Source organism: Podarcis tiliguerta (genome assembly GCF_965153285.1).
Source record: "Podarcis tiliguerta genome assembly, chromosome: 13".
In the NCBI taxonomy this organism is placed as follows: Eukaryota; Metazoa; Chordata; class Lepidosauria; order Squamata; family Lacertidae; genus Podarcis; species Podarcis tiliguerta.
The window spans coordinates 5,542,489-5,569,981 of record NC_139546.1 but is presented as its reverse complement, the minus strand read 5'-3'; the positions used below and the strand labels follow the sequence as shown (position 1 = coordinate 5,569,981).

Below are 27,493 nucleotides of genomic sequence, written 5' to 3'. Positions count from 1 at the left end.
GGTTACAGTAGTACCTTGGTTCTCAAACTTAATCTGTTCCAGAAGTCCATTCCAAAACCAAGGTGCACTTTCCCATAGAAGGTAATGCAAAATGGATTAATCCGTTCCAGAATTTTAAAAACAGCCCCTAAAACAGCAATTTATCATGAATTTTACTATCTAACGAGACCATTGATCCATAAAATGAAAGTAATAAACAATGTACTGCAGCCGCACAATCAATCAGTAGCAAAATAAATAGCAAAAACAGACAGACCTCAGCATAACACTCAAAATGGAAGAGTAACACTCAAAACAGAGCACATTCGGCTTCTGAAAAAAGTTCGCAAACCGGAACACTTACATCCAGGTTTGCAGTGTTTTGGTTCCAAGTTGTTTGAGTACCAAGGTACCACTGTATAGGATAGCATTCAAATATTTAAAATAAATACATTTTAGATATTCATAGACTACTTTTTAGGTTGAAAAACTCACATAGCGGCATGCGAAAAATATTAATACAAGTCTTTATGCATTGCGCGTTGAGGTCCCCAAGACACGCCAAATAAAAACACAATGACATTTAATTTTTGTTTAAGGTTTTTGGCATAATTTTGGCCACAACTTTATTCAAATTACAGCAATGGGAGTGGTTGCTTAGGCATTGGTAGCACTAACTGACCCTGCACGGGGACAGCTCTGACATTCGCACCCCCCGCGAAGTCAGGAGGGGTAAGTCACCTGGGGAGAGACAGGACTGGGAACCATGCCTCACCTCTCCCCAGAATGCTCCCAGGGGCTTGCGTGGCCCTAGCCCCTTGCCAGGGGGTTTCGGACAAAAGCATGGGGAGCCCCTGGGTTCCTTTAATGGAAAACCCTTGAAGCAGCAGCAGCAGCAGCAGCAGCAGCAGCAGCAGCAGCATTTTGGAGGGGCAGGCACAGCCAAATCCATACCCTTCACCAACCAATTCCCAAACCAATGCCTAACCGCAACTTTACAAGTTGTGACGATTTGCTACGCAGTAGGCAAAAACCAAGTGGCACCAGCCAATCAGCCAAATGGACAAAATTCCTACCGGGCCCCTGTCCCAAAAGCAGATGACCCCATGACAGGCATAGCAAGGTCAAGCAAACAGTCTAAAATTAGGGAAGGGAGGGTGGGTGATCCAAAGTAAGCAGCGAAAAGAGGAAGTTTGCCGCTGTGTGCAATGTATTTAACAAATAGGGCTGTCAATCACTAAATGGCAACATATAACTTTCCCCTGTAACAGCCCGCCCCTGCTTAGAAGATGGCCAACCTTTTGCCTAGCAACAGTGAGGTGTCTCGCCAGCCCCAACCGCAACTCGTGCTCTCCACGAGGGAGAACATGCTTTACCTTCCCAACACAGTGGCAGGAAAAGTATGGAATCCCAGGAAAAAACCATAGCACACATCCCTTCCTGCCCCATGCCCAGCCATATCCTACTGGTTGAATCCTATGGTCTCATGGGGTTCATTAGTGCTGGGAGGAAGATGTCCATTTCTTTTCTTTTTTAAAAATAATATTTATTGGAAGTTTAAACATTACAGAAAAATGCACAAAAAAGGAAAAAAAGAAAAGAGAAAAAAGAGTAAAAAAATTACATAAAAAGAGACCAAAAAAAACCACAATACATCAAAACACAAAGAAACACAAAAACAATTAAAAACACATCCAATATTATCCAATATCTTTCATTAACTTATTTCCTCGACCTCCTCACACCTCCCTTTTTTGTATTCCAGTTATTAACTGTATCAGCAAATCCTTTCCATCTTTCACTGCTTTCTATCATTTAGTTATCTTAATTTATTTTAACCTTATCTTACCATCAAAACCTTAAAATTTATTTATACTTAACTCCTTATAATATTTCTACTAAAGTCATGTAATTTCATTCCAACATTTCCTAACATTCATTAATTTTACAATATTTCTCTAAATAGATTTTTATTTTATTTTTTCCAATCTTCTTCCACCGTCTCTTCTCCTTGGTCTCGGATTCTGTCAGTCCTTTCTATCAGTTCTATATAGCCCATCAACCTGGTGATCTTCTATCCGAGGCTCTTAACTCTTCTCCATGTCCCTTCTGCAGGTCTTCTTCATATTTATGCGTACATTTTACTTTATCTTCTGCTGAGCTTGTTCTTAGTTTCCTTCCTTTGGTACCAAGGAGTAGGTCCCGGGGGAACTCCATCTTGACAGTTCCTTTATTCCTTCTCGACAGGTCAGCCCATACTCCATAGTCAGAACTAAAGTCCAAAAGATGTTTCAGGACATGTTCCAGGAAGCTGTCCATTTCTCAGTGCTCTTGCGTCCTTGCTTATCACATTGTCCCGCCATGTCAGGTCACATCTGCCCTGTTCGCCGAAAATTGCTCACCCACAGTTCTGACGTTGACTATCGCCAGCAGCCGCCAATTGATTGCCCACTTCCCACAGCGACAGCCAGTCACCAACAGACCCTTCTGTTAAGTTGTGGGTGAACATATCAGACGACACAGTGATTCTTCAAACAGCTCTTGTTTATTCACAGGCCAGGACAGAACTGAACTGAAGGGTTCAGTCAGCCGGCTTATATAGAGCTCCAGTACAACATTACTGTAACAACTTTCTAAAACTATCCAATCACTGAACGTCACTTTCGATCCCTTATTTGCATAACTATCTACAGTATCCCCCTGCTGGCCCAGGGTAAGAACTTCAGTACATAACACCTTCCACTAGCTAGGGATCATGGGAGTCGTAGGCCAAAAACATCTAGAGGGCCAAGTTTCAGGAAGCCTATTTTAGAATAAAAGAAACCTCGTCTTATACACGGAAAAGTACAGTACTCCAAACAGAGGACTGTCCTCTGCAAAATAGGACATTTCTTCTGATGATTCCTGAGTGCAGTTCGTAATATTTTAGGCTTATTAGTTCTTCTGGAAGAATTATTGTTGCTATTATTATTATTATTATTATTATTATTATTATTCTAATATACCCCACCTTTTCCCCCACTCAAGGTGACTTATAGATAAAAATAAGAAGAGGGGAAACACGTATGGGGGGAAATCATTTTAAAATCCCATTAAACATTAATAGAATTAAAATTCTCTCTCATTTATTAAAGGCATACAGATAAGTGCAATAAAAAATAGCATGGCACCAACCATCTTATTAAAAGCAGTCAGTTCCCCAAAGCCTGTTGGAACAAGGAAGTCCTTCACCTGCCAGTGGAAGGACACAAAGCCTGGAAGGGAGTTCCAGAGTCTGGGAGCGGCCACCAAGAAGGCCCTGTCCCACATCCCCACCAAGCATGACTGGGAGGGTGGTGGGACCAAAAGAAGGGCCTTCCCCGAAGATCTCAAAATGTGGGCAAGTTTGTATGAGGGAATATAGACTGCTTGGGCCTAAGCCATATCGGGCTTTATAGGTCATAGCCAGCACTTTGAATTATGCTTAGAAAGCAACCATAATTTTTTTTAATTTTTTTTTTACTTAGAGAAAATTTGGAAAAGATGATGTATAGGTGGTACATCACACCGGCAAAACTAGGGAAAATATACAAAACAGGAAACAAGGCTTGCTGGAAGTGTAAAATCAAAGAAGGTAATTTCTACCATATGTGGTGGACCTGTGAAACAATGAAGAAATTTTGGGCACTTATTTATAATGAGTTAAAAAAAATACTTAAATACACCTTCCCTAAAAAGCCAGAGGCCTTCTTACTAGGAATAATTGGGGACGAAATCAAAAAAGAAGATAAGACGTTTTTCCAATATGCTACGGCTGCCGCTAGAATATTAATTGCACAAAATTGGAAAAGCCCAAATATCCCAACGATCAGAGATTGGCAAGCAAAATTATATGAGTATGTTGAGTCAGCAAAAATGACACAAAAAATTAGAAACCAAAAAATACAAAGTTTATTAATGATTGGAACAAATTTATGGTATACATTGAAGGTAACCACAGAGACTTAAAAACTATAGCAGGTCTGATATAAGTCTTACGACGCGCAAACAAGTAACAATTAATAGCTGCAGAAAAAAGAAAGAACTTCTTATTAAGAAACCCGAAAACGGGAGGGTAGGAGGTCAAGGGAGGTGTAAGGAAAAGGTTTAAATATTTAAAAACATAATGTTTTAAGGAAAAGGACAAAAACGGTAATGAATGTCATTCCTGTGTTATGTACGGATATTGCTTATTAATCTGTTGATTTGTTTTGTTTGTTCTTTTTCTTTTTGATCTTTTTCTTTTTTTTCTTTCTTAAGAGAAACTCAATAAAAAGAATTTAAAAAAAACAAAAAACCAACCATAACCAAAGGAGCTGTTCTAGCCAGTCCCAGACAGCAATCTGGCTGCAGCTCTTGGAGCCAGTTGAAATTTCTGAGCCCTTTTTGAAGGCAGCCTCTATTTTGTATCTATTTTCTTCTCGGCTACCCCCCAAAATGAACAGGAACCACATAAGAAATGAGCTACTGATGATCTTTCCTTGCTCTCGGCAGATATCGGGTGGGGGGCGGCGATGCGTCATGCATGACAAATAGGCGGCCTGCGTTTCCGACTCCAGCCGCAGCCATAAATACTGTTTATTTATTTTAATAGTATGCTTAGTGAAAGTATTACCAATATTTCCTCAGCTTAAAAACAACCCGGAATGTAAGGCTCAGCATTTTCTTAGTAATTTACAACTTCAAAAGGGCAAATTCTATTATTCTCTGTCAGAGCTGCAACTGGGTAAGTGCAGATTGTTACCAGATGACAGAGGATTAAATTTATTGCTGCAGTCATTAGTGCAGATTGATTTTGTTTATAACAACCCAAAGGGAATAGTAAGCCTATTATGAATGTGCTAGTTCTCTCCTTCTCTCGCACAGCGCCTGGGTGTTGTGTGACAACACAGGCTCTTCTGGCTAGTTCTTTCGAAAGGAAGCTCTTCCAGGGATCACTGCCAGATCTTCTTGGGGTTGGTTCATGCATGAGTCAGTATCCCAGAAGTGAGGTGCGAGTCAGTATCCCAGAAGTGAGGTGCGAGACCTCACTCCTGCCGGCAACCTGGAAAAAGAAGAAGAAGAAGAAGAAGAAGAAGAAGAAGAAGAAGAAGAAGAAGAAGAAGAAGGGGAGTTTGGATTTGATATCCCCCCTTTCACTCCCTTTAAGGAGTCTCAAAGCGGCTAACATTCTCCTTTCCCTTCCTCCTCCACAACAAACACTCTGTGAGGTGAGTGGGGCTGAGAGACTTCAGAGAAGTGTGACTGGCCCAAGGTCACCCAGCAGCTGCATGTGGAGGAGCAGGGAATCGAACCCGGTTCCCCAGATTACGAGTCTACCGCTCTTAACCACTACACGACACTGGCTCTACGTATGCTACCTATGGCCAACTAGAGATTTGGGGGAGAGATTTGAAGGAGGCAAAATGTTCAGGAGGAGGTTCCAGGCATGCGTTTTTTCTAAAAAAAAATGTTTAGGGGTACTCTCATTTTCCTACTCATACTGAAATAAAGATAATGGTAACGGGACCCCTGACCATTAGGTCCAGTCGCGGACAACTCTGGGGTTGTGGCCCTCATCTCGCTTTATTGGCTGAGGGAGCCAGTGTACAGCTTCCGGGTCATGTGGCCAGCATGACTAAGCCGCTTCTGGCGAACCAGGGCAGCGCACAGAAATGCTGTTTACCTTCCCGCCGGAGCAGTACCTATTTATCTACTTGCACTTTGACGTACTTTCGAACTGTTAGGTTGGCAGGAGCAGGGACCGAGCACCCCGTCGCGGGGATTCGAACCGCCGACCTTCCGATCGGCAAGCCCTAGGCTCTGTGGTTTAACCCACAGAGCCAGCTGCGTCCCACGAAATAAAGGTAGGTAAAGGTAAAGGATCCTTGGGTGGTTAAGTCCAGTCAAAGGCGACTATGGGGTTGTGGTGATCATCTCACTTCCAGGCCAAGGGAGCCAGCATTTGTCCACAGACAGCTTTCCGGGTCATGTGGCCAGCATGACTATACTGCTTCTGGTGCAACGGGACACCGTGACGGAAACCAGAGTGCATTGAAATGCCATTTACCTTGCCGCCACAGTGGAACCTGTTTATCTACTTGCACTAGTGTGCTTTCGAACTGCTAGGTGGACAGGAGCTGGAACAGAGCAACAGAAGCTCACCCCATCGCAGGGATTCAAATACTTCCCCTCAATGAGGCCAAACTTCGATTCACAAAATGTTTAGGGGTATGCATCCCACTGCGTCTCCCCAGAAAAAAAGCACTGGTTGCAGGGTTAGAAAAGGCAGCAAGAGAGATCTACTGAGTTTCCTTAGGATGTCAGGAAACCTTCAAGTGGTAGGAGGTCAGGAATGAAATGGAAAAGAGGCCTGTAGCTTGGGGAAGAGTGGGTCATAGTACAGTCGTACCTTGGGTTACAGACGCTTCAGGTTACAGACTCCACTAACCCAGAAATATTACCTCGGGTTAAGAACTTTGCTTCAGGATGAGAACAGAAATCGTGTGGCGGCAGCGGGAGAACAGTTTCAGGTTAAGAACGGACCCCCAGAATGAATTAAGTTCTTAACCCGAGGTACCACTGTACCATAGTACATTGGTACCTTGGTTCTCAAACGCCTTGGTTCCCAAACACCAAAAACCCAGAAGTAAGTGTTTCAGTTTTCAAACGTTTTTCGGAAGCCGAACGTCCAATGCAGCTGTCGGCTATTGTTTCCGGGGCCCCTGCACCAATCAGAAGCTGCGCCTTGGTTTTTGAACATTTCGGAAGTCAAACGGACTTCCGGAATGGATTAAGTTCAAGAACCAAGGTACCACTGTATTTGGCAATTTTGGTTTTGCTATTTATTTTGTGTTTTTGTTTTTGAGGCTTTTTCGGTTAATTCGTTTTTGTGACTGTGTGGAGCCCAGTTCAGCTACTGATTGATTGTGTGGCTGCAGTACATTGTTTATTGCAGATTAATCCATTTTTAATTGCAGATTAATCCATTTGTTTATTGCAGATTAATCTATTTTTGCACTGCATTGTTTAGAACAGATTAATCTATTTTGCATTACTTTCTATGGGAAAGCGCGCCTTGGTTTTGGAACGCTTTGGTTTTGGAACAGACTCTCGTAACGGATTAAGTTGGAGAACCACTGTACCATATTTTAGAGGACAATATGGAGATAGCACTGAGATAGGTATTTTCAAATATTCAACATTTGCCAATTTTGCCAATGAAATTTTGCATATAAAATTTCTACACTCTGAGATTCAGTTGCTTCAGACTTGCTGGCAACTTTTTATTGATCTGGCAGACTTATGATATAAAAACTAGCTGGAAGCTGTCAGATACTGAATGTCACTGCATGCCAGCCAAAGTCTGTCTGATACTAAATATTGTACATCACTTAGCACATTTTCATGGAATGTTAGAGATCAAACACTGTGAAATACCAACTGTATAATAACTAATATTGAAATCAAGTGCATACAATGCCAAATGTGCTGTGTTTTGCAGCAATTTGATTATTTAGAGACTATCTGGAGAATAATCTTTCTCAAAATTCATGCAGTATGATTTTGAGGAGCAAAGCAGTATATCTTCAAATTACCCACTTTGGAGGGTTTTTTTAAAGAAAAAAAAGTGGGATGCAAATGATTTTTTAAAAATATAAATTTTATTAGTATTTTCCACACAACAACACGAAAAATATTGAAAAATAACAATACACAAAACACAAAAACCAACATTCAAAAAACAAATCCATATCTTACAAGTTAATAATATAAACACTAAAAAGAAAAGCAAACATTGATTTCCACCAATCCCACAGCACCTCCTTTATCTCTCATTGTGTCTTCCTGTTTTCCTTATCATCTCTATCCTAAATATAAATCCCTCTTCCTTTTCCTTTCACTTCACAAGGTTATTCCAGACTCAACCAGATTTCTGTCGTCGAACCTTGACTTTTAAGATATTCATTTAGGCACTCCCATTCTTTTTTTACTTCATTTTTTGGTTTTTGTCTTATTATGTCTGTCAATTTGGCTAATTCTAAGTACAGTGGTACCTCGCAAGACGAAAAACTTGCAAGACGAAAGAGTTTTTGTTTTTGTTTTTTTGAGTTGCTTCGCAAGACAAATTTCCTTATGGGCTTGCTTTGCAAGACAAAAACGTCTTGAGCATTCGTCAATGCATTCCTATGGGAAACCGTCAATGCATTTCGTATGGGAAACCGTGCTTCGCAAGACGAAAAATTCACAAGACGAAAAAACTCGCAGAACGAATTAATTTCGTCTTGCGAGGCACCACTGTATTCTGAAAGCTTACATAACCACTCTCCCCTAGTGGGTAACTGATTCCCTTTCCGATACTTAGCCACCAGGATTCTTGTTGCGGGTGTCGCATATAAGAAAAATGTAGGGATGCAAATGATTTAAAGTAACTTCGACTGAAGGGTGAAATCTACAAAGCTTTTACTCTGTAACCTCAGACATGACCCATTGGGACCTACAAGTTGCAGCCTAATGGACGGCTTCTGTTTTTGAAGGATTTAGATGGAGCTGGGTGTAAGTCAACAAGGGAAAGGAGATGATGGCAATTATTAAATGAATTCTTCAAAATCACAAAGGAAGGCAGCAGCAAAATAACGAAGCCACCTGCACTGACAGATTCTTGATAAGGGATACTTAATGATCAGTCAAGCATTCTCTTCAGCCTTAAATGTTATCATTATTAGTTTGATTTCTTACTCACCCTTCACCCCATGGTCCCAGGGCAGGGTACAATAATTTAAAATACAATATTAAAAATTACTTACAATCACAAAATTGGGTGGGCCCTAAAAACATGCATCTCAAAATGATGTATAGATGGTACTTAACCCCTGTAAAACTAGCAAAGATTTATCATAATCTATGTTGGAAATGCAAAGAAAAAGAAGGTACTTTTTACCACATGTGGTGGACCTGCCCCAAAGTGAAAGACTTCTGGGAAAAGATTTATAATGAATTGCAAAAAAATGTTGAAATATACATTTATTAAGAAACCAGAAGACTTTCTACTTGGAATAATAGGTTTGGAATTGCCCAAGAAAGATGTTAGATGGTTTTTGTATGTCACAACTGCAACTAGAATTTTGTTGGCCAAAAATTGGCAACTTCAAGAAGTACCAGCAGTGGAGGAATGGCAGATGAAGATGATGGATTTTTGGGAGCTAGCCAACCTGACCAGAAGAGTCTGTGAACAGAGGGAGGAGGAGTACCAAGAGGATTGAAAGAAATTTAAAGATTATTTAGCTAAATATGTTAAGATAACATAAATAGAATTACTTGCGAGCACCAAATAGGCCTAGGATTTAAATTTGTGATGTTGTAAAACACTATGATAATGTCAAAATGAGAAGAAAGAAAGATGTAAATTGACTAAGTAAACTTTATGGGGAAATAGTTTCGGAAAACCGTTACAATGGAGTATAGGGAAACTCAACTAGGGGGATTCAAGGAAGTCATTCAACAATGTTAACAAAAGTGGAATCATTATAGCAAAGATAAATGTTTGTCTGTCTGTCTGTCTGTCTGTCTGTCTGTTTTTTGTTTATTTTTTATTTTTTTGTATGTTATAAATTGGAAAACCAATAAAAAAAATTTGGAAAACAACAACAAAAAAACCATGCATCTCAAATATATCGCTTGGATCCATTGCTTGGATTTAGCCTCAGTTAGCTTGCCCCTATCTTAAAGGTTCAACAGCTTCTTTGATATTGGAAGATGCATAATAATGGTGCATGGTCTCCAACTGCCCCCAAATTGCTGGGACCATCACAAAAACCCTTAAGCCATCACGGCTTCTCACTTTGTCATGTAGAGTCCAGATTTCCCATCATTATTGAGATACGCTAACTGGAATGGCATAAACCTATCCACCAGGGTGACAAAGTCCATTTCTGTCCCATAGCCCTGCCTTAAGCCAGAACAAGATAAATCTAAATATTCAGCATCCAAGATTGTCTGGAGCGGCAAGGCCATAGCCCACTTCAATAACTTGCCCCAAAATGACAAATTAGAGGCCTTGTGGTAATTGTCCGGTGATAATTTCTGCTCTTCGTTTCAGTAATTTGTAAGCCGTGTTTATAAATGATTCTATGATGATTTACAATTTCCCAAGACTGTAAAAATGTTCCTTTTTGTATTTGAGCAAAGTAAAAATAAATACATAGATAAATTCATTAATAACCATCAATGCCAATTCTGTACAGAATAGGCAGGCCATTTGCCTATCTTGTGAATCCATATTCATGGTTAATTACGAATTTGTCATCGTTAAATACCCTACTGACTAAACTATGTTATACATTTGTTATCTCAAGATTACATGTACCTAAACACTTGACGCTTTTGAATTATGGTGCTGGAGGAGACTCTTGAGAGTCCCATGGACTGCAAGAAGATCAAACCTATCCATTCTGAAGGAAATCAGCCCTGAGTGCTCACTGGAAGGACAGATCGTGAAGCTGAGGCTCCAATACTTTGGCCACCTCATGAGAAGAGAAGACTCCCTGGAAAAGACCCTGATGTTGGGAAAGATGGAGGGCACAGGGAGAAGGGGACGACAGAGGATGAGATGGTAGGACAGTGTTTTCCCCAAGCTACCAACATGAATCTGACCAAACTGCGGGTGGCAGTGGAAGACAGGAGCGCCTGGCGTGCTCTGGTCCATGGGGTCATGAAGAGTCGGACACGACTGAATGACTAAACAACAACAACAAACACATAATGCTGTCTACTGAAAAGCGAGGGAAGGAGGAGCAGTTTGCAAGAAATTGGGACCAAAACTATGTTTTGCTCCAGGTCACCTATCTGCGGCCCTGACTGCAAAGCAGCGACCCTATTGTTAAATGCTAATCTCCATGAGTGGTGCAAGATTCCAGGAGTTCTAGACACTCCTGAGGGTTCTGTTTCCTTTGGGAAGATCGAGGCAAAGTGGAAACAAGTGATTTAAGAAATATGGTTTATTAACATGTATTTACACCTGGAAGTGTACATGGGGAGAGTGCAGAACATTATTCCCCCTGTCATCATTCCTTCCATAAGCTTGGGGCCAAAGCAGCAATCTGTTGGTGGATTCAGCTAGACTGGTACAGAAAAAGTGATTTATATGTGTTGTACATGCAATATAACATTGTACCACCAGATGGCGATGTGGAGTCCCATTTTTCTCTACCTCTTTTCCCTGTTTAAATTTACAGTGCTTTAAACCGAAACGCTTCTAGATCCCACCATGGCTCCCAGGACTCAGCTACACAGCTGCAAATGAAACGTTTTTAATGCGTTGTAAAGTGCAATATACACATGTGACACTAGATGGCGACAGAGAGCTATGCCAAATTTAATGAATTTTTCAAAACGTTTTGTTAAAAAAAGCATTTTCGCAGCATTTTTTATATGCGTGTAGTCTCTTAGTGAAGCTTCTTCCAGCCAAGATGGTTCTGGCCTGCCCAGCAGCTAATGGAGCCTTTTGTTCTTCTTTCCTGCCCACCTGTCATCAAAAACCCAAGCCTCTTGCAGAATGACACTTCTTCCTGTCACCTCACTGTTTCATCATGGCTTGCATTTAATCAGCCAGGCTGGTTTGCAGAAGCTGCCCCAGGGATTCCTTGTCTAGCACAGTTCTGTAGCTTGCATTTTCCCTTCCTATCCCAAACATTATTTAGATTTTGACTTCCCTTTAATTTTTTTGGTTCGGTGGGGCGTCTTCCCACCCCAAACGTATAACAATATGATCAGTTAACATGATAGCAACTGCACTTTGCACCGTGATGAGTGGCAGCCTTTAGACATTTACTTATTTATCCACAGGTTTTAATGGTGACAAGGCAGCGTATGTTATATTGTGTTGGCTGCAGCACCTAACAGAGGGAGAGAAGTTGAAATAATAATAATAATAATAATAATAATAATAATAATAATAATAATAATAATAATAATATTATACCCTGCCCTCCCTGGCCAGAGCTGGGCTCAGGGAGGCTAACACCAGTAAAATTACAATAAAAACATAATGGGGGGTGGGGGAGAAAAGAAAAGAAAACCCAATTTAAAATACGGGTTAAAATACCATTTAAAATGCAGCCTCATTTTAATAATAGCCCATAGATCAAAACCATAAGGGGAGGGAAGCATAAGAGTCAGAGTCCAAACCAAAGGCCAAGTGGAACAGCTCTGTCTTGCAGGCCCTGCGGAAAGGTGTCAAGTCCCGCAGGGCCCTAGTCTCTTGTGACAAAGCGTTCCACCAAGTCGGGGCCAGTACTGAAAAGGCCCTAGCCCTAGTTGAGACCAATCTAACCACCTTGCGACTTGGGACCTAAAGTGTTGTCATTTGTGGACCTTGAGGTCCTCCACGGGGCACACCAGGAGAGACGGTCCCGTAGGTATAAATATAGGAAGAAAAAGGCATTTGGGAAAATAAAAGTATCTCCGACAATGGCTTCGCACTCAAACAGGCAGTCGCCCGATAGCAATAATCTGTCACATGGCAAATTGAAGGTTCTATCAATTGTGCAAAGCCTGCTCTCAGAATGCAAGCTGCTCTGCATGACAGGGATTTATTCCTCGTCTTAAAAGGAGAGTGTTTATGCACAGGGATAAACTGATGGGGGGGGGGAGGCAAAACGAACTGAAATTTCTGAGGCTGCTTTCAGAGGCAGTGGGGGAATCTTCGCATCCTTACCTAGAATACCTCTGTATCCTCATACTGTATATCACTGCTCTTTCTACTTAATGCTTTTGTCGCACTGATTCTGAACGATCATAAATTTCTCTACTTTTATTATTATTTCAGCTATCCCAGAGATGGCCACCTTCTGTGAATTCAGGGGGGCCCAATCTATTCTCCAGCAGCGTGTCTGACCCTCCCTGGCAAACGGTCAGGCTGCTTAATAAAGCTGGCATCATCTTGCCATAAAGCCTTCACCGTTATGGATCGCATGTGCCCAGGTGTAACGTTACATAAAAGCTGGGGTAGCCGAGTGACCCAAACGGAGCTGCAAATCTCGCCAGTTAAAGTCTCACAAGGTTCTCTCGAAAGGACAAGGTTTATAATGCTGGCCTGCCGTGCTGGGTTGTTTTGGATGGCAAGGTGATGCATATGAAGCGCTATGTTAAGTAGATTCACTTATCTATTAATTTCATATACTCTGCTGCCTTCTCTGCCACAACTGTAGAGGCAGCATAGAACCACAGTCAACTCATTGCAACTATATTAAAACAATACACACAATTTATAAGGGAGCTGGGCATGTTTAGCCTGGAGAAGAGGAGGTTAAGGGGTGATATGATAGCCATGTTCAAATATATAAAAGGATGCCACATAGAGGAGGGAGAAAGGTTGTTTTCTACTGCTCCAGAGAAGCAGACACGGAGCAATGGATCCAAACTACAAGAAAGAAGATTCCACCTAAACATTAGGAAGAACTTCCTGACAGTAAGAGCTGTTTGACAGTGGAATTTGCTGCCAAGGAGTGTGGTGGAGTCTCCTTCTTTGGAGGTCTTTAAGCAGAGGCTTGACAACCATATGTCAGGAGTGCTCTGATGGTGTTTCCTGCTTGGCAGGAGGTTGGACTCGATGGCCCTTGTGGTCTCTTCCAATTCTATGATTCTATGATTCTATGAAGCGCTATGTTAAGTAGATTCACTTATCTATTAATTTCATATACTGTGCTGCATTCTCTGCCACAACTGTAGAGGCAGCATAGAACCACAGTCAACTAATTGCAACTATATTAAAACAATACACACAACTTATATTCCACAGGTCAAACAACTGTTGTAGTGCAAAACACACACTTGCTGGACCAGGCATGGACCTCCCTGTTTCTCTGTGGATTTGCTACTGGGCTAAATTCAAGGTGTTACTATTAGGATATAAAAGGTAAAAAGGTAAAGGACCCCTGGATGGTTAAGTCCAGTCTAGTCCAGTTCAGTCAAAGGCGACTATGGGGTTGGGTCTGAGACACTATCTGCCCGAGGACAGTCTCGCCAGAGTGGTGCATGCTCTAGTTATCTCTCACTTGGACTACTGCAATGTGCTCTACATGGGGCTACCTTTGAAGGTGACGCAGGAACTACAGTGGTGCCCCGCAAGACGAATGCCTCGCAAGACGGAAAACCCGCTAGACGAAAGGGTTTTCCGTTTTGGAGGTGCTTCGCAGGACGAATTTCTCTATGGGCTTGCTTCGCAAGACAAAAATGTCTTGCGATTCCTGGGGGGTTTTTTTGCTCGCCACCCCCTTTTTCTAAGGCACTAAGCTGCTAATAGCCTTTTAGCAGCTAATCCGCTAATCCCTTAAGCCTTTAATAGCCGCTAATAGCCGCTAAACCGCTAATAGCACTAATCCGCTAATGGGCTTGCTTCGCAAGACGAAAAAAACCGCTAGACGAAGAGACTCACAGAACGGATTCCTTTCGTCTTGCGAGGCACCACTGTACAACTAATCCAGAATGCGGCAGCTAGACTGGTGACTTGGAGCGTCCACCGAGACCACATAACACTGGTCTTGAAAGACCTACATTGGCTCCCAGTACATTTCCAAGCATAGTTCAAAGTGTTGGTGCTGACCTTTAAAGCCATAAACGGCCTTGGTCCTGTATACCTGAAGGAGTGTCTCCACCCCCATTGTTCTGCCTGGACACTGAGGTCCAGTGCCAAGGGCCTTCTGGCGGTTCCCTCGCTGCAAGAAGCCAAGTTACAGGGAACCAGACAGAGGGCCTTCTCGGTAGTGGTATATAATCTTATATTTTAGAAATGTACATCTAGGTTTTCTCCCCTTTAAATTTTTGGGGGGCACCTCCCAAGAGAGTGGGGCCCTAAGCCATAGCTTGTTTAGCTTATACGTAAATCCGACACTGTCTGAAAGCCATAAACAGCTGAGACTAATGCTAATACAACTGGTTGAGCTCCCATGTGGTTAAAAGGGGAGGGGCAGTTCCATCAGCCAGGAGCAAACACTTTGGGGAAGGACTGTAGCCCAGGGACAGCTTGCAGGCAGAGGGGCCCAGGTCTAATCCTGGCATCTCTGAGTAGAGCTGGGAAAGATTCTTGCCTGAAACCCTAGAGTGCTATTGTTTGACAGTGTAGGAGCCAGTGCTGAGCTAGCAGACCAAAGATCACCTGAATCGGTAAGCCAAGCCTCCCCCCCCAAAAAAAAAATGTATTGTACCGTATTTTTTGCTCTATAGGATGCGCTTTTTTTCCTTCAAAAATGAAGGGGAAATGTGTGTGCGTCCTATGGAGCGAAGACGCCATAGCCCCGCGACCCTCTCCCGGCTGGAGAGGTGATGCGCGGCTATGGAAGGAGCCTCTCCGCTGCCCCTTTCCGCTGCTCCCTGACCTGCTCTTTGGGGCTGGTGGTGGGCTTCCCCCCGCCAGCCCCAAAGAGCAGGTTGAAAGGAACCTGAAGCCTGGAGAGCGAGAGGGGTCAGTGCACACCGACCCCTCTCGCTCTCCAGGCTTCCAAGGTAGCCATCTGAATGCACCTTAAATGGCACCTTGTTTTAGAGCTGGAAAACAAGAGGGGGAAAGTTCTCCCCCTCTCTGCGCAGCGCCTCCTGCCGCTTCGCTGAAGGGGCGCTGGGCAGAGAGGGGGAGAATTTTTTTTATTGTTCTCCCCCCTATAAAACAAGGTGCGTCCTATTGTCCAGTCTGTCCTATGGTGCGAATAATACGGTAATACTTAGTGCCATTTGAGTGATGGGCAAACGACACTCAACTTGATTCAGAATTGGGTTCAGCAAACCATGTTATCTCTTTTTAAGAAAGAAAGAAAGAAAGAAAGAAAGAAAGAAAGAAAGAAAGAAAGAAAGAAATTAGAGACGGACTTTTCTCTTTAGGGCACGAATTCATATGCCATGATGTCATGAGGAGCTCCAAATGCCTCTCCCAAGCCCTCTGCAGTTCCCAGCCCCCTAACCCAAAGATGGGGGGAACCATGGCCTCCCGGAATCTGTTGGACTGCAACTCGCATCATCCCTGAGGATGCGCCATACTGGCTGAGGCTCATGGGATTTGTAGTCCAATGACAGCTAGAAGACCACAGCTTCCCCAGCCCTGCACTAAACCCAGAGATATAAAAACCCATAGGAAAAGACAGGGGGGGAAATTGGGTGTGACTGAGGGTTTCCCCTCAATTTCTTTTCCTTTCCTGGGCCTTCACATCTCCACCTAAAGTGCCCTCTGAGTCTTCTACTCCTCCCCAGTTTTCCTGGCAGCAGCAATATGGAGGTGATATGTGTTAGAAATCAAACCTTTATCAGGAGAAACTGGCAACTCTCCCAGGCACCCGGCTTGGTCTCCTGTTGACCTCCCTGTCTGCTTTCCCGGCAAGATCCAGGCAGAGGTCGCGATAGGCGATCCTTCTCAGTGTGAGAAGAACACACCCCCTCTTTCCTGCCCCCCCCCCCCGGCAGGGGAAAGAGATAGACAGAAACGTATTTACATGCCTTTATTTCTGTCTTTAAAAGGGACGTGGGTGGCGCTGTGGGTTAAAGCCTCAGTGCCTAGGGCTTGCCGATCGAAAGGTTGGCGGTTTGAATCCCCACGGCGGGGTGCGCTCCCGCTGTTCGGTCCCAGCGCCTGCCAACCTAGCAGTTCGAAAGCACCCCTGGGTGCAAGTAGATAAATAGGGACCGCTTACTAGCGGGAAGGTAAACGGCGTTTCCGTGTGCGGCTCTGGCTTGCCAGAGCAGCGATGTCACGCTGGCCACGTGACCCGGAAGTGTCTTCGGACAGCGCTGGCCCTTGGCCTCTTTGAGTGAGATGGGCGCACAACCCTAGAGTCTATCGAGACTGGCCTGTACGGGCAGGGGTACCTTTACCTTTACCTTATTTCTGTCTTTGCAGCGTTACAAAAAACATGACTGCTCTCTTCAAGCTCCAGCAGTCGAGAGAAACAAACACTTCCTGTACAGCTCATATTACACTCTGAGCTAATTCCGGTGCCCTCTGTTTCCCACGGACAGTCCCAACATCGTGTGATGTTTTCGAGCAAGCAGCTCCCAGCAGCATTGTTTCTATATCGTAACAATATGGACCCTTCTGCGAAGTCTCTCCTCCTTGCTCGCTGGAATGTTGCCATCTAATGCAGGGGTGAGGGCAGTCCAACCTGGGTGCCACAACTGAGGGGGTGGCAAAATGCCAGGTGGCACTCACCGCGGGGCCTGCAGCGTGCCCAAGCCACGCATCTCTGCTGGGAGTGATGCTGTGGCTTGGGCACCCGCACTCTTCGCACAGCCCCAAATGGTCCACCCACCGCCCCCCACCCTCAGCTGTAGGGCAGCTGAATGGGAGGAGGCAGGCAGACTCCTTGGAGTCCCCAAGGAGGCCCAGGTGCCCAATCGGCTCTTGCTCTGCTGCTGATGGCATGCTCTTCAGCACCCCAAGCACTAGGAGCTCTGGGACATGTAATTTTCAGAGTGCTTGATGCCCGTAATATGGATTCAGGCAGCCCGGAGAACTTAGTTTCTAAGGCTCTCCGACATGTGACAATGCTACCATGGCAACGTTCTAGGCTCCAGGGGAGGAACTGCACTGGCTCAGATTACAATCAGACACTTTTTCGGGGGGGATTGTGCTCATTTCTGAATACAGCCAAGCATTACTAATGGGGAAAATTAACTTTCCAAAGCAGGTCAGTAAAGCATTTGGCGAACACCCCCCCCCCTTTTTATTAGATTCCATATTACTAGGTAAAGGGTAAATGGGACCCCTGACCATTAGGTCCAGTCGTGACCAACTCTGGGGTTGCGGCGCACATCTCGCTTCATTGGCCAAGGGAACCGGCGTACAGCTTCCAGGTCATGTGGCCAGCAGGACTAAGCCGCTTCTGGCGAACCGGAGCAGTGCACGGAAACACCGTTTACCTTCCTGCTGGAGCGGTACCTATTTATCTAATTGCACTGCGATGTGCTTTCGAAATGCTAGGTTGGCAGGAGCAGGGACTGAGAAACGGGAGCTCACCCTGTCGCGGGGATTCGAACCGCCGACCTTCTGATCAGCAAGTCCTAGGCTCTGTGGTTTAACCCACAGTGCCACCCGCGTCCCCTCCATATTACTAGGCAAGGCTAAAGAAGGGGGGGGCCAAGCTTACAGATGCTGACTTCCATGCCTTAGAGAAGCCTTTGCCCAGAGAAAAGCAAGCAAGAGTTTGAACCCCAGATGCATTGAGGACTAGCAAGCTGCCTGGGACCAGAGAGACATTCCTGCCCTAAAGAACATGTGTACAAGGAGGCATGAAGCCCAGATGGTGGGCAGAAGAATCAAATGCCAATGAAGAGGGAAAGCACCAAAGGTCACTGGCTGGGCAAGGGTGAACTGGCTCAGAGGATAAAGGCAGAAAAATAGGCAGTGTGAACAGAAAGAATGTTGGGAGAAGAGACTCAAGAAAATTAAAATAGCTAAGCAAATGCTTGTTGTTGTTGTTTAGTCATTTAGTCATGTCCGAATCTTCGTGACCCCCTGGACCAGAGCACGCCAGGCGCTTCTGTCTTCCACTGCCTCCCACAGTTTGGTCAAACTCATCCTGGTAGCTTCGAGAACACTGTCCCACCATCTCGTCCTCTGTCGTCCCCTTCTCCTTGTGCCCTCCATCTTTCCCAACATCAGGGTCTTTTCCGGGGAGTCTTCTCTTCTCATGAGGTGGCCAAAGTATTGGAGCCTCAGCTTCACGATCTGTCCTTCCAGTGAGCACTCAGGGCTGATTTCCTTCAGAATGGATAGGTTTGATCTTCTTGCAGTCCATGGGACTCTCAAGAGTCTCCTCCAGCACCAGAATTCAAAAGCATCAATTCTTCGGTGATCAGCCTTCTTTATGGTCCAGCTCTCACTTCCATACATCACTACTTGGAAAACCATAGCTTTTACTATACGGACCTTTGTTGGCAAGATGATGTCTCTACTTTTTAAGATGCTGTCTAGGTTTGTCGTTGCTTTTCTCCCTTTCATGGATCACTGCTTTGCCGTGGCAAAGGGGCTCAAATAACTCAGAGAAGCTATGAACTATGCCGAGCAGGGCACCCAAGATGAACAGGTCATAGTGGAGAGTTTTGACCAAACGTGATCCACCTGGAGGAGGAACCGGCAAGCCACTCCAGTATCCCTGCCAAGAAAACTCCATGGACGAAGACAACAGGCATATAAAAGCAAATGCTGCTGCTATCCAATTCCTTAACTATGATCAAGGGGAGAAAGCAATCTGTAGGGGCTTCACCCCACCCATCTCTAGTTTCACCTCCTGCTTTCCAAGTTAAATGAAACAGGGCTGAAGGCAAATTTTAGCAGAGGTCCCAGGGAATTCTCCATTTGCACTGTGACCTGAGCTTCCTCGGTTGCTCTCCTCCGCTTGCAGGTGCAGCTGGCCACCCGCTCAATTCTTCCTGAAGCAGATTTGCTGCTGACTGCTCTCCACCTGCTCTCGCATCGTCGCTAATTAAAAGGCTGCCTCAATTAGTGCTCCAGTGGCATCTCAATGAAGCCATTTCCAGCTCTCAGCAATCCTGAGCAGACCAGCTCCCTAATCAGGATAATGATGCCCTATAAATATTTGCCTCCAGCAACCAGCCCAAGCGTGGGGCAGATCATCTGTTGACAGTAATGTGCCTAATGGGCCTTATAGGTTTTATTCCCAGAGCAGGGCTTCTTCTGTTAAGCATCCGACTGAGAAAATACTGGGTCGTGAGCCTGTGCTTCCCTTCCTGCCCTCCAAAAATTTTATTTCCTCCCATGTTGTCCAAGTCATTGGGACATTAGAGGGACAGCTTTTTACTGGGTGAATTTCCTTGAAAAAATACAGTGCTACCTTGGTTCTCAAACGCCCTGGTACTCAAACAACTTAGAACCCAAACATGGCAAACCTGGAAGTGTTCCGGTTTGCAAACTTTTTTTGGAAGCCAAACGTCCTCCGTTTTGAGTGTTACTCTTCCGTTTTGAGTGTTATGCTGAGCTCTGTTTTTGCTATTTATTTTGTTGTTTTTGTGGGGGGGTTTGTTTTGTTTTTGTGACTGCGTGGAACCCAGTTCAGCTACTGATTGACTGTGTGGCTGAAGTACATTGTTTATTGCTTTCATTTTGTGGATCCAATGGTTTCGTTAGATAGTAAAAATCCATGTTAAATTGCTGTTTTTAAAAGTCTGGAATGAATTAATCCATTTTGCATTACTTTCTATGGGAAAGTGCGCCTTGGTTTTGGAACGCTTTGCTTTTGGAACGGATTTCCAGAACGGATTAAGTTCGAAAACCAAGGTACCATTGTACTAGACTTGGGGTATTTTTTTCAAATAGCTGTTTATAAATATACAAACTAGCAAGCAGAAAGGCAAGCACCTTTGAAGTCAGTGTTCAACTTGAGAGCAGAATCTTGCAGTTCCCCTTGAGCTCCTCCTTGTCAGCCATCTGCAAAAATTCAGGGCCTTTCCATTGTTGGTTCATATGTTCCAACTCTTAGCCCAGTGACGATGAAGATGAAGAAGAAGGAGAAGGAGAAGGAGAAGAGTTTGGACTTGATATCCCGCCTTTCACTCCCCTTGTTGTTGTTGTTTAGTTGTTTAGTCGTGTCCGACTCTTCGTGACCCCATGGACCAGAGCACGCCAGGCACTTCTGTCTTCCACTGCCTCCCACAGTTTGGTCAGGCTCATGTTTGTAGCTTCGAGAACACTATCCAACCATCTCGTCTTCTGTCATCCCCTTCTCCTTGTGCCCTCCATCTTTCCCAACAGCAGGGTCTTTTCCAGGGAGTCTTCTCTTCTCATGAGGTGGCGAAAGTATTGGAGCCTCAGCTTCACGATCTGTCCTTCCAGTGAGCACTCAGGGCTGATTTCCTTCAGAATGGATAGGTTTGATCTTCTTGCAGTCCATGGGACTCTCAAGAGTCTCCTCCAGCACCATAATTCAAAAGCATCAATTATTCGGCGATCAGCCTTCTTTATGGTCCAGCTCTCACTTCCATACATCACTACTGGGAAAACCATAGCTTTTACTATATGGACCTTTGTTGGCAAGGTGATGTCTCTACTTTTTCACTCCCCTTAAGGAGTCTCAAAGGGGCTAACAATCTCCTTTCCCTTTCTCCCCCACAACAAACACTCTGTGAGGTGAGTGAGGCTGAGAGACTTCAGAGAAGTGTGACTGGCCCAAGGTCACCCAGCAGCTGCATGTGGAGGAGCGGAGACGCGAACCCGGTTCCCCAGATTACGAGTCCACTGCTCTTAGCCACTACACCATGGTAGCCAGTAGCCAGCTAGGATCATTTCATCGAATCATAGAATTGTAGGGTTGGAAGGAATCCTGAGGGTTGAACCCTCTGCAATGCAGGGATCTCAACTAAAGCAAGCATATTTTATTTGTGCTAACTGTAGAGATATCGTCAGCTATAGAAAAAGCCATCTCAATATGCAGAACCTCAGCACTTTGAACCTAAAAGTTTGCCTGTTCTTTTGAAGAATCTTTGCTTCTATTCACTTGAAGTTATATGATAAAACTCACCTAATATGTCAAAACAACAAGGAGGACAGGGATCCAGCCACTTTAACACAAGGGTTCTCAAACTCTGGTCTGTGGACCACTGGTAGACCACTGGTGGTCCACAAGTTTCATTCTGGTGGTCTGTTTGACTGAAAAAATATAATTTAGAACCCTACAGCATCTAGCATTGTGCATTACACCTGCCACAGCAAGCAGAAAAATCATTCTGATTTCTGAACCTTGTACCTATGGGACCGCCTCTCCTGTTATGCCCCATGGAGGACCTTAAGGTCCATAAATAACAACACTTTGGAAGTCCTGAGCCCCAAGGAGGTTAGATTGGCCTCAACCAGGACCAGGGCCTTTTTAGCTCTGGCCCCAGCCTGATAGAAAGCCCTACCGCAGGAGATCAGGGCCCTGTGGGATTTGACATCTTTCCACAGGGCCTGTAAGATGGAGCTGTTCCACCTGGACTTTGGGCTGGACTCAGTCTAACCCCCCCCCCCATTTTATTTTATTTTATTTTATTTTATTTTATTTTATTTTATTTTTTGATGGAACCCCTTATATGGGATTTGTATATAAATTTTCTCTCGACTCTTTTTGCTGGCCCATGTAGGACCAGCATGGATAGTTGGCTCCGGTGAATATTTGACATTTTCTCCCCTTATGGCTTTGATCTATAGGCTACCACTAAAATGAGCTGCATTTTAACCTGTATTCTAACTTATATGTTAATCAACTGTTTGGTTTTGTTGTGTTTTGTGTTTTTTTAAACATTTTTACTGTATTTATATTCAGTGTTAGCCACCCTGAGCCCGGTCTTGGCCGGGGAGGGCGGGGTATAAATAAAAAAATATTATTATTATTATTATTATTATTATTATTATTATTTGGTCCACCAAGACTCTTAGCAATTTTAAAGTGGTCCATGGGACAAAAAGTTTGGGGACCACTACGTTAATAGTTGTGTAGAAGGGGAAGTTTTACAAAGCATGCCTTTTCTCATTATAACCTGCACCCGCTCAATTTATCACCACACCATTTTTAAAGCTACAGCACTTCCACTTTCCTTTGCAGCCAGTTGTCAGGGCTGATACATTTTTTTTTTAATTGACCGTGGTTCTGCTCCTTTACCAACAGCCTCAGAAGAGTGAAAGAGACATCTGAACCAGAACGAGTCAGAATCATATGATCTACCTGTAAGAAAATGCCTCCAAACCACCTCCAAATTATTCATTGCCAGCAACACACCATTGCCAACAATAACTACACACACTTGGAAATAGCAAGTCAAAAAATAGATTTCCTAATCCTGTTAATTCTCTACAGGATTGGTCTAAATTAGACAGTCCAATTTAGTCTGTTAGACCTAAGCCCCTTGGGCAGGGTCTGCATTTTTATGTGCTCAAGGAAGTGCTTACTTTTTAAGCAATTACAAATCAATAGAAGTTTTTATTATTAATAGGGGCTACCACCCCTGCTCCCATTGCTTGCCAACCCCACCAACCCCATGCCAACCCTTCACAGTTCTGTTAACCCCCCATTCCTGCCTATACCCACCCCATTGCCAATCTTCATTCCCCCCACAGTTTGCTCCAAACTCCCCCTCCCTCACAGTTTACCCCCAAAATTTAAATGCATGCTTCCTGCTAGTAGCGGCAGACTAAGGGGAGAAGGGTTCAATTCATGGCAGTGGGGGCAACAGTATGGGGCATGAGAAGGCCTTCCTGGGCTGCCCACCTGACTGAGTGGTCACTCACTCTGCCAGACCACCCACCCCTTTGCTCACTCACTCAGCTGAGCTATCCACTCAAACCCCAGACTCGTCCCTCACCCTCTTGTGCACGAACAAGTGAGCAAGTGTCCAGGTGAGTGACAGTAGTGACAACAGAAGGAGTATGGCACTGCTTACCTGGGCCAATCACCTGCCTCCTTGCTCACTGTGCCAACCAGACTGCCTCCTGTCAGTCACACAAGCTGCAGCATGACGACTGTTTTCTTGCATGTTATATAGCAAGATAAATATAGTGTGATTAAGCCAGACAAAACCGAACTGCCAATTTGGACAAAGTTGCCAAAGTGAAGGGGGAAAGTGGCGGATGTTTTTTCTGCAGTGCTAAGTTGTGGTTAAAGGCGCGAGAGTGGTTTAAAGAAATGGCACCTGTGATGGCCTGGGACTCGGGCTCGGGCTCGGAACCTAGTCTCAGGCTGCACCAGATCCTTTGCCTCAGGCATAATCTGAACCAAGTCTGAGGCCTGATCCTGAAGAGTCCCCATCTGCACAGGTTCCCCTGCAACAAACACCAGCTGGGCTGAGTCAGGGGCCTGAGCCTGCCCTGGCTCCAGATGCGGGGATGACCTCATTGCCTTCAGCTGGGCCATCGCTTACAGCTGCTCCACTATGAGTAACCCAACATCGTCTTGCGAGCTGCAGAGACTAAGGTCTGAGAGAAAGAGAGACCTGAGTACTCACAGGAGGAGTGCTCGCCTTCGGGCGAGACAGGGAGGTGAGTGGCCAGGGGATCAGGACCGGCCATTACCCCAACAAAGATAAAAGTCTTTCGGACCCCGCCCCAGGTTGCGGGAGCAACATTGCTGTATACCAGATCCTGCCTGATATACCTGTCCTTGCCTGGTTTCCTGCCTCGTGTCCTGCCTTGGCCCTGTCAGACTGACTCCTACCAGAACCTTCGGATCCTGGACCGGACCTGGACCGTGTTTCTCGGGTTACCCCCGGCCCCAGCACAGCACCTCTGCTAGTCTGTCCTTTTGTTACTCAAGTAGGGTGCCATTTTGAAAACTGCATTGTCTTACTCACTGCCTCGTGGGACATCTTTGGGAAAAGAAAAGGCTAAGGAGCAAACAAATCTGCAGTGGAGTTGGATGCCACTTTGTACGCCTCCTTCCGCAACTCCTGCAGCCATGCTGCTGCCCATGTATTGCTTTGCTTTGCTTTGGACCACATCAACGAAGCTGAGAGCGGGGTCTTGTCATCTGGGCAGCCCAAAACCTCCTTACACACTGCCCAGGCTTGCGCCTTGGGAAGGTCACTTCAGTGCTGTTAATGCAGCAAAAGCAATGTGAGAGGCGGCAGTTACAATTTAGTGGTCCCTACAGCCACAGCAGGTGCTGTGATTCTCCAGCGGTTTGACTTCGCCCTTGGAGGCGCACTCCATCGTCTTTTGAGACAGATGAATGCCAACAATTGTCTTACCTCCTTTCCTCACCTCTGCCTTGAAAAATGCAAGGGACTGCGGGCAGGAAAAGTAAACTATCGGGGACAAAGTTTTGGAACAAAAGAGCAGGAGAGCCAACAAATAACAAACTGAAGATACTGCAGAGTCGAGGGCTGCCCAGTGTGGATCTGCAGTGTTAGATAATTAGCAGAGCAAGAGTCGGAAAGAAGGGCCTTCTCGTGGTTTCCAGATGGCAGATGGGCCCAAGAGAGCTTTAACTATGAGCCATTAGGCTGCATGCAATTCCAGAAGTTGCAAAGTGGGCATGTGGTTAAGCAGCTAAATGACTGCTTCACTACGGCATGGATCAACGCCATTCAAATTTGCAACATGACAGTTTGGGTGCGTGAGTTGGCCCTTCCTGCAGCAGCAAAGAAAGGAAAGGTCCCCTTGCTTTAGAGCAGGGATGAGGAGCCTGTAGCCCGTCAGGTATTTGGAGACTACAGTCACAAGTTGTTGTGAATGGAGAGGGGGAGAACCTATATGACACATTGAGCTCGTCAGGGGTAAGTTGCAATATAGATGTAACAACAGAACATCCCAATTTTCATTGGAGAAATATTGGAGGGTATGGAATAAGACGTCGCGGGGATTTGAACCGCCGACCTTCTGATCGGCAAGTCCTAGGCTCTGTGGTTTAGACCACAGCGCCACCCACGTCCCTTATTTATGGTATTTATATACTGCTTAACCATTAGCATTTCTAAGCAGCATCCATAAAACAAACCATAAATAAATAAAAATAAAAATAGCCGTAAAAGCCATACAAAAACATGAACTTTGTTTTGACATGCCTGCTGGAACCAGAGGCAGATTGAGGGGAGCACGAGTGTGAAAGCTGAAACAGGCAGACGAAGGAAGGGGAGGCCTCTGCAAGAAAGCAAACCAGGCCTCCACTGATAGATGGGTGAAAAGCAGGAGGTGAAATGGATAGAGAATTGGAGAACTGGAATAAGCGGAGTCAGGAGGGAGAGAGGGAGGAAGAGGAGCTGAGAACACACCATACATTTAAAGCACATGTCTTCCCTCATAGTACCCTAGGAACTGTAGTTTATCCCTCACAGAGCTACAGTTCTGAAGGTTGTTTGTGGGAAGTCCTGTGTGTCAAATGTATGGTGTGTACATAGCCAGAGAGAGAGAGAGAGAGAGAGAGAAGGGTAAAATGAGTCAGAAAAAATGCTTAGCTTCAATGTTTACTTTTGTACAGATGTTGCTATCAGAATAGTTTAACTTGCTCCTGGGGATCAAACCTTCCTATACCATTGATTGTTTCTTGCCTATGGATAAACCTGAGTTAAGGCTCCCATTGATTTATGTCCAGTTAACAAATCCAATTCTCACAAGTCATTCCACTCTCCGGACCAAGTAATTATTCTAAGGTGGGGGATTCACGTTGGGGATGAATGATGAAATAAAGCATTCCAGCACTGTCATCTGCTATTTGGCTGAAGTCATAAGAAATGTTTTTCAAGGCTGCATCATTTTGCACCGAGAGCGACTGAATGATCCAATTACATGCACAGAGCACAAAGAGGTAGCAAACTGACCTGCCCTCTGAGAAGGTGATTTGCGGTGTCTCTGTGCAAGTTGGGGGGTGGGTCGTCCTTCCAGAAGAGCATTGTATTGTAAGATAGAAAGGCGGTATACAAATTAAAAATGATGGTGGTGTGGTGGTGGTGGTGGTCCCCCTCCCCACCCAAACAGCTAAATGGTAGAGTGATGGGAAGTCAGTCGTTGAAGCTTCTCCTACCTCAATATGCTGGTCAAATCTCCAGCATTTCCAGTTAAAGCTGTATGCGAATAGTCCTAGCAGGTTGAATCCACAGCATCTATTTTCCAATTTAAAAGAATCTTGGAGAGCCTCTCCTAAATAGGGCAGATGCTACTGAGTTCATGACTGGACTCCATTTGTGGCAGTTTCATAATCATAGGTTTGAGGAACATTCCCATATATACCTTGTTCTTCAGGGGTTTGTGGTTCTCAGGGAGGCTGAGCAAGAGAAAGCAAGCAAGCTTGTCTCATCCAGCCTGGGATGAAATCAGCACCCTGGATAGCTCCCTGCTGGTCCTGCTGGGCACCTTGCAAAGAAATGCTGCCTCAACAGGGAACCAGAGAAGCCTTATACTGACAATACCTGCTCCTTATTAAGCCCTGCCTCCTTGAAGAATCCAGCTGTGCTCCTTAAAGGACCCTTGCCTGGTTCTACATCCTTGGGGAAGGGCAATAGCTGAGTGACAGAGCACTCGCTTTGTATGCAGAAGATCCCCAGCATCTTCAGGTAGGACTGGGAATGCCTCAATGGTCTGATTAAAATAAGGCAGCTTCCTGTGATCTTCTGCTTCTGTAAGGTCTAGGAAGTGGGCAGGCTACTGAAGACTTGTCCTCAAAGTCCAATGCTGATGGTAGGACCATGTCCTCTGGCTGGGCAGGCTTAGGATAAGCTAGTGAAGGTTCTTCCCAGGGGAAAGTGTCCCAAACCAATACCTCATAAGTCCTAAGTGTGGGAATGTTTAGGGATGCGGGGAAGGATATACAGTGGTGCCTCGCAAGACGAAATTAATCCGTTCCACGAGTCTCTTCATCTAGCGGTTTTTTCGTCTTGCGAAGCAACCCTATTAGCGGATTAGCGCTATTAGCGCTATTAGCGGTTTAGCGGCTATTAGCGGCTATTAAAGGCTTAAGGGATTAGCGGATTAGCTGCTAAAAGGCTATTAGCGGCTATTAAAGGTTTAAGGGATTAGCGGATTAGCTGCCAAAAAGGCTATTAGCAGCTTAGTGCC

At 44.8% G+C, this 27,493-nt stretch overlaps 1 long non-coding RNA gene across 1 annotated transcript in view; it reads left to right on the top strand.

Moving 5' to 3' along the window:
* The window catches only part of LOC310661666, a 651,353-nt gene extending 641,831 nt beyond the window's left edge, over window positions 1-9,522 (top strand). Inside the window, exon 4 of the long non-coding RNA XR_014504023.1 lies at window positions 8,867-9,522. This is a non-coding gene — a long non-coding RNA (uncharacterized lncRNA). The remainder of the gene's footprint in view (window positions 1-8,866) is intronic.
* Window positions 9,523-27,493: the final 17,971 nt, after the last annotated feature.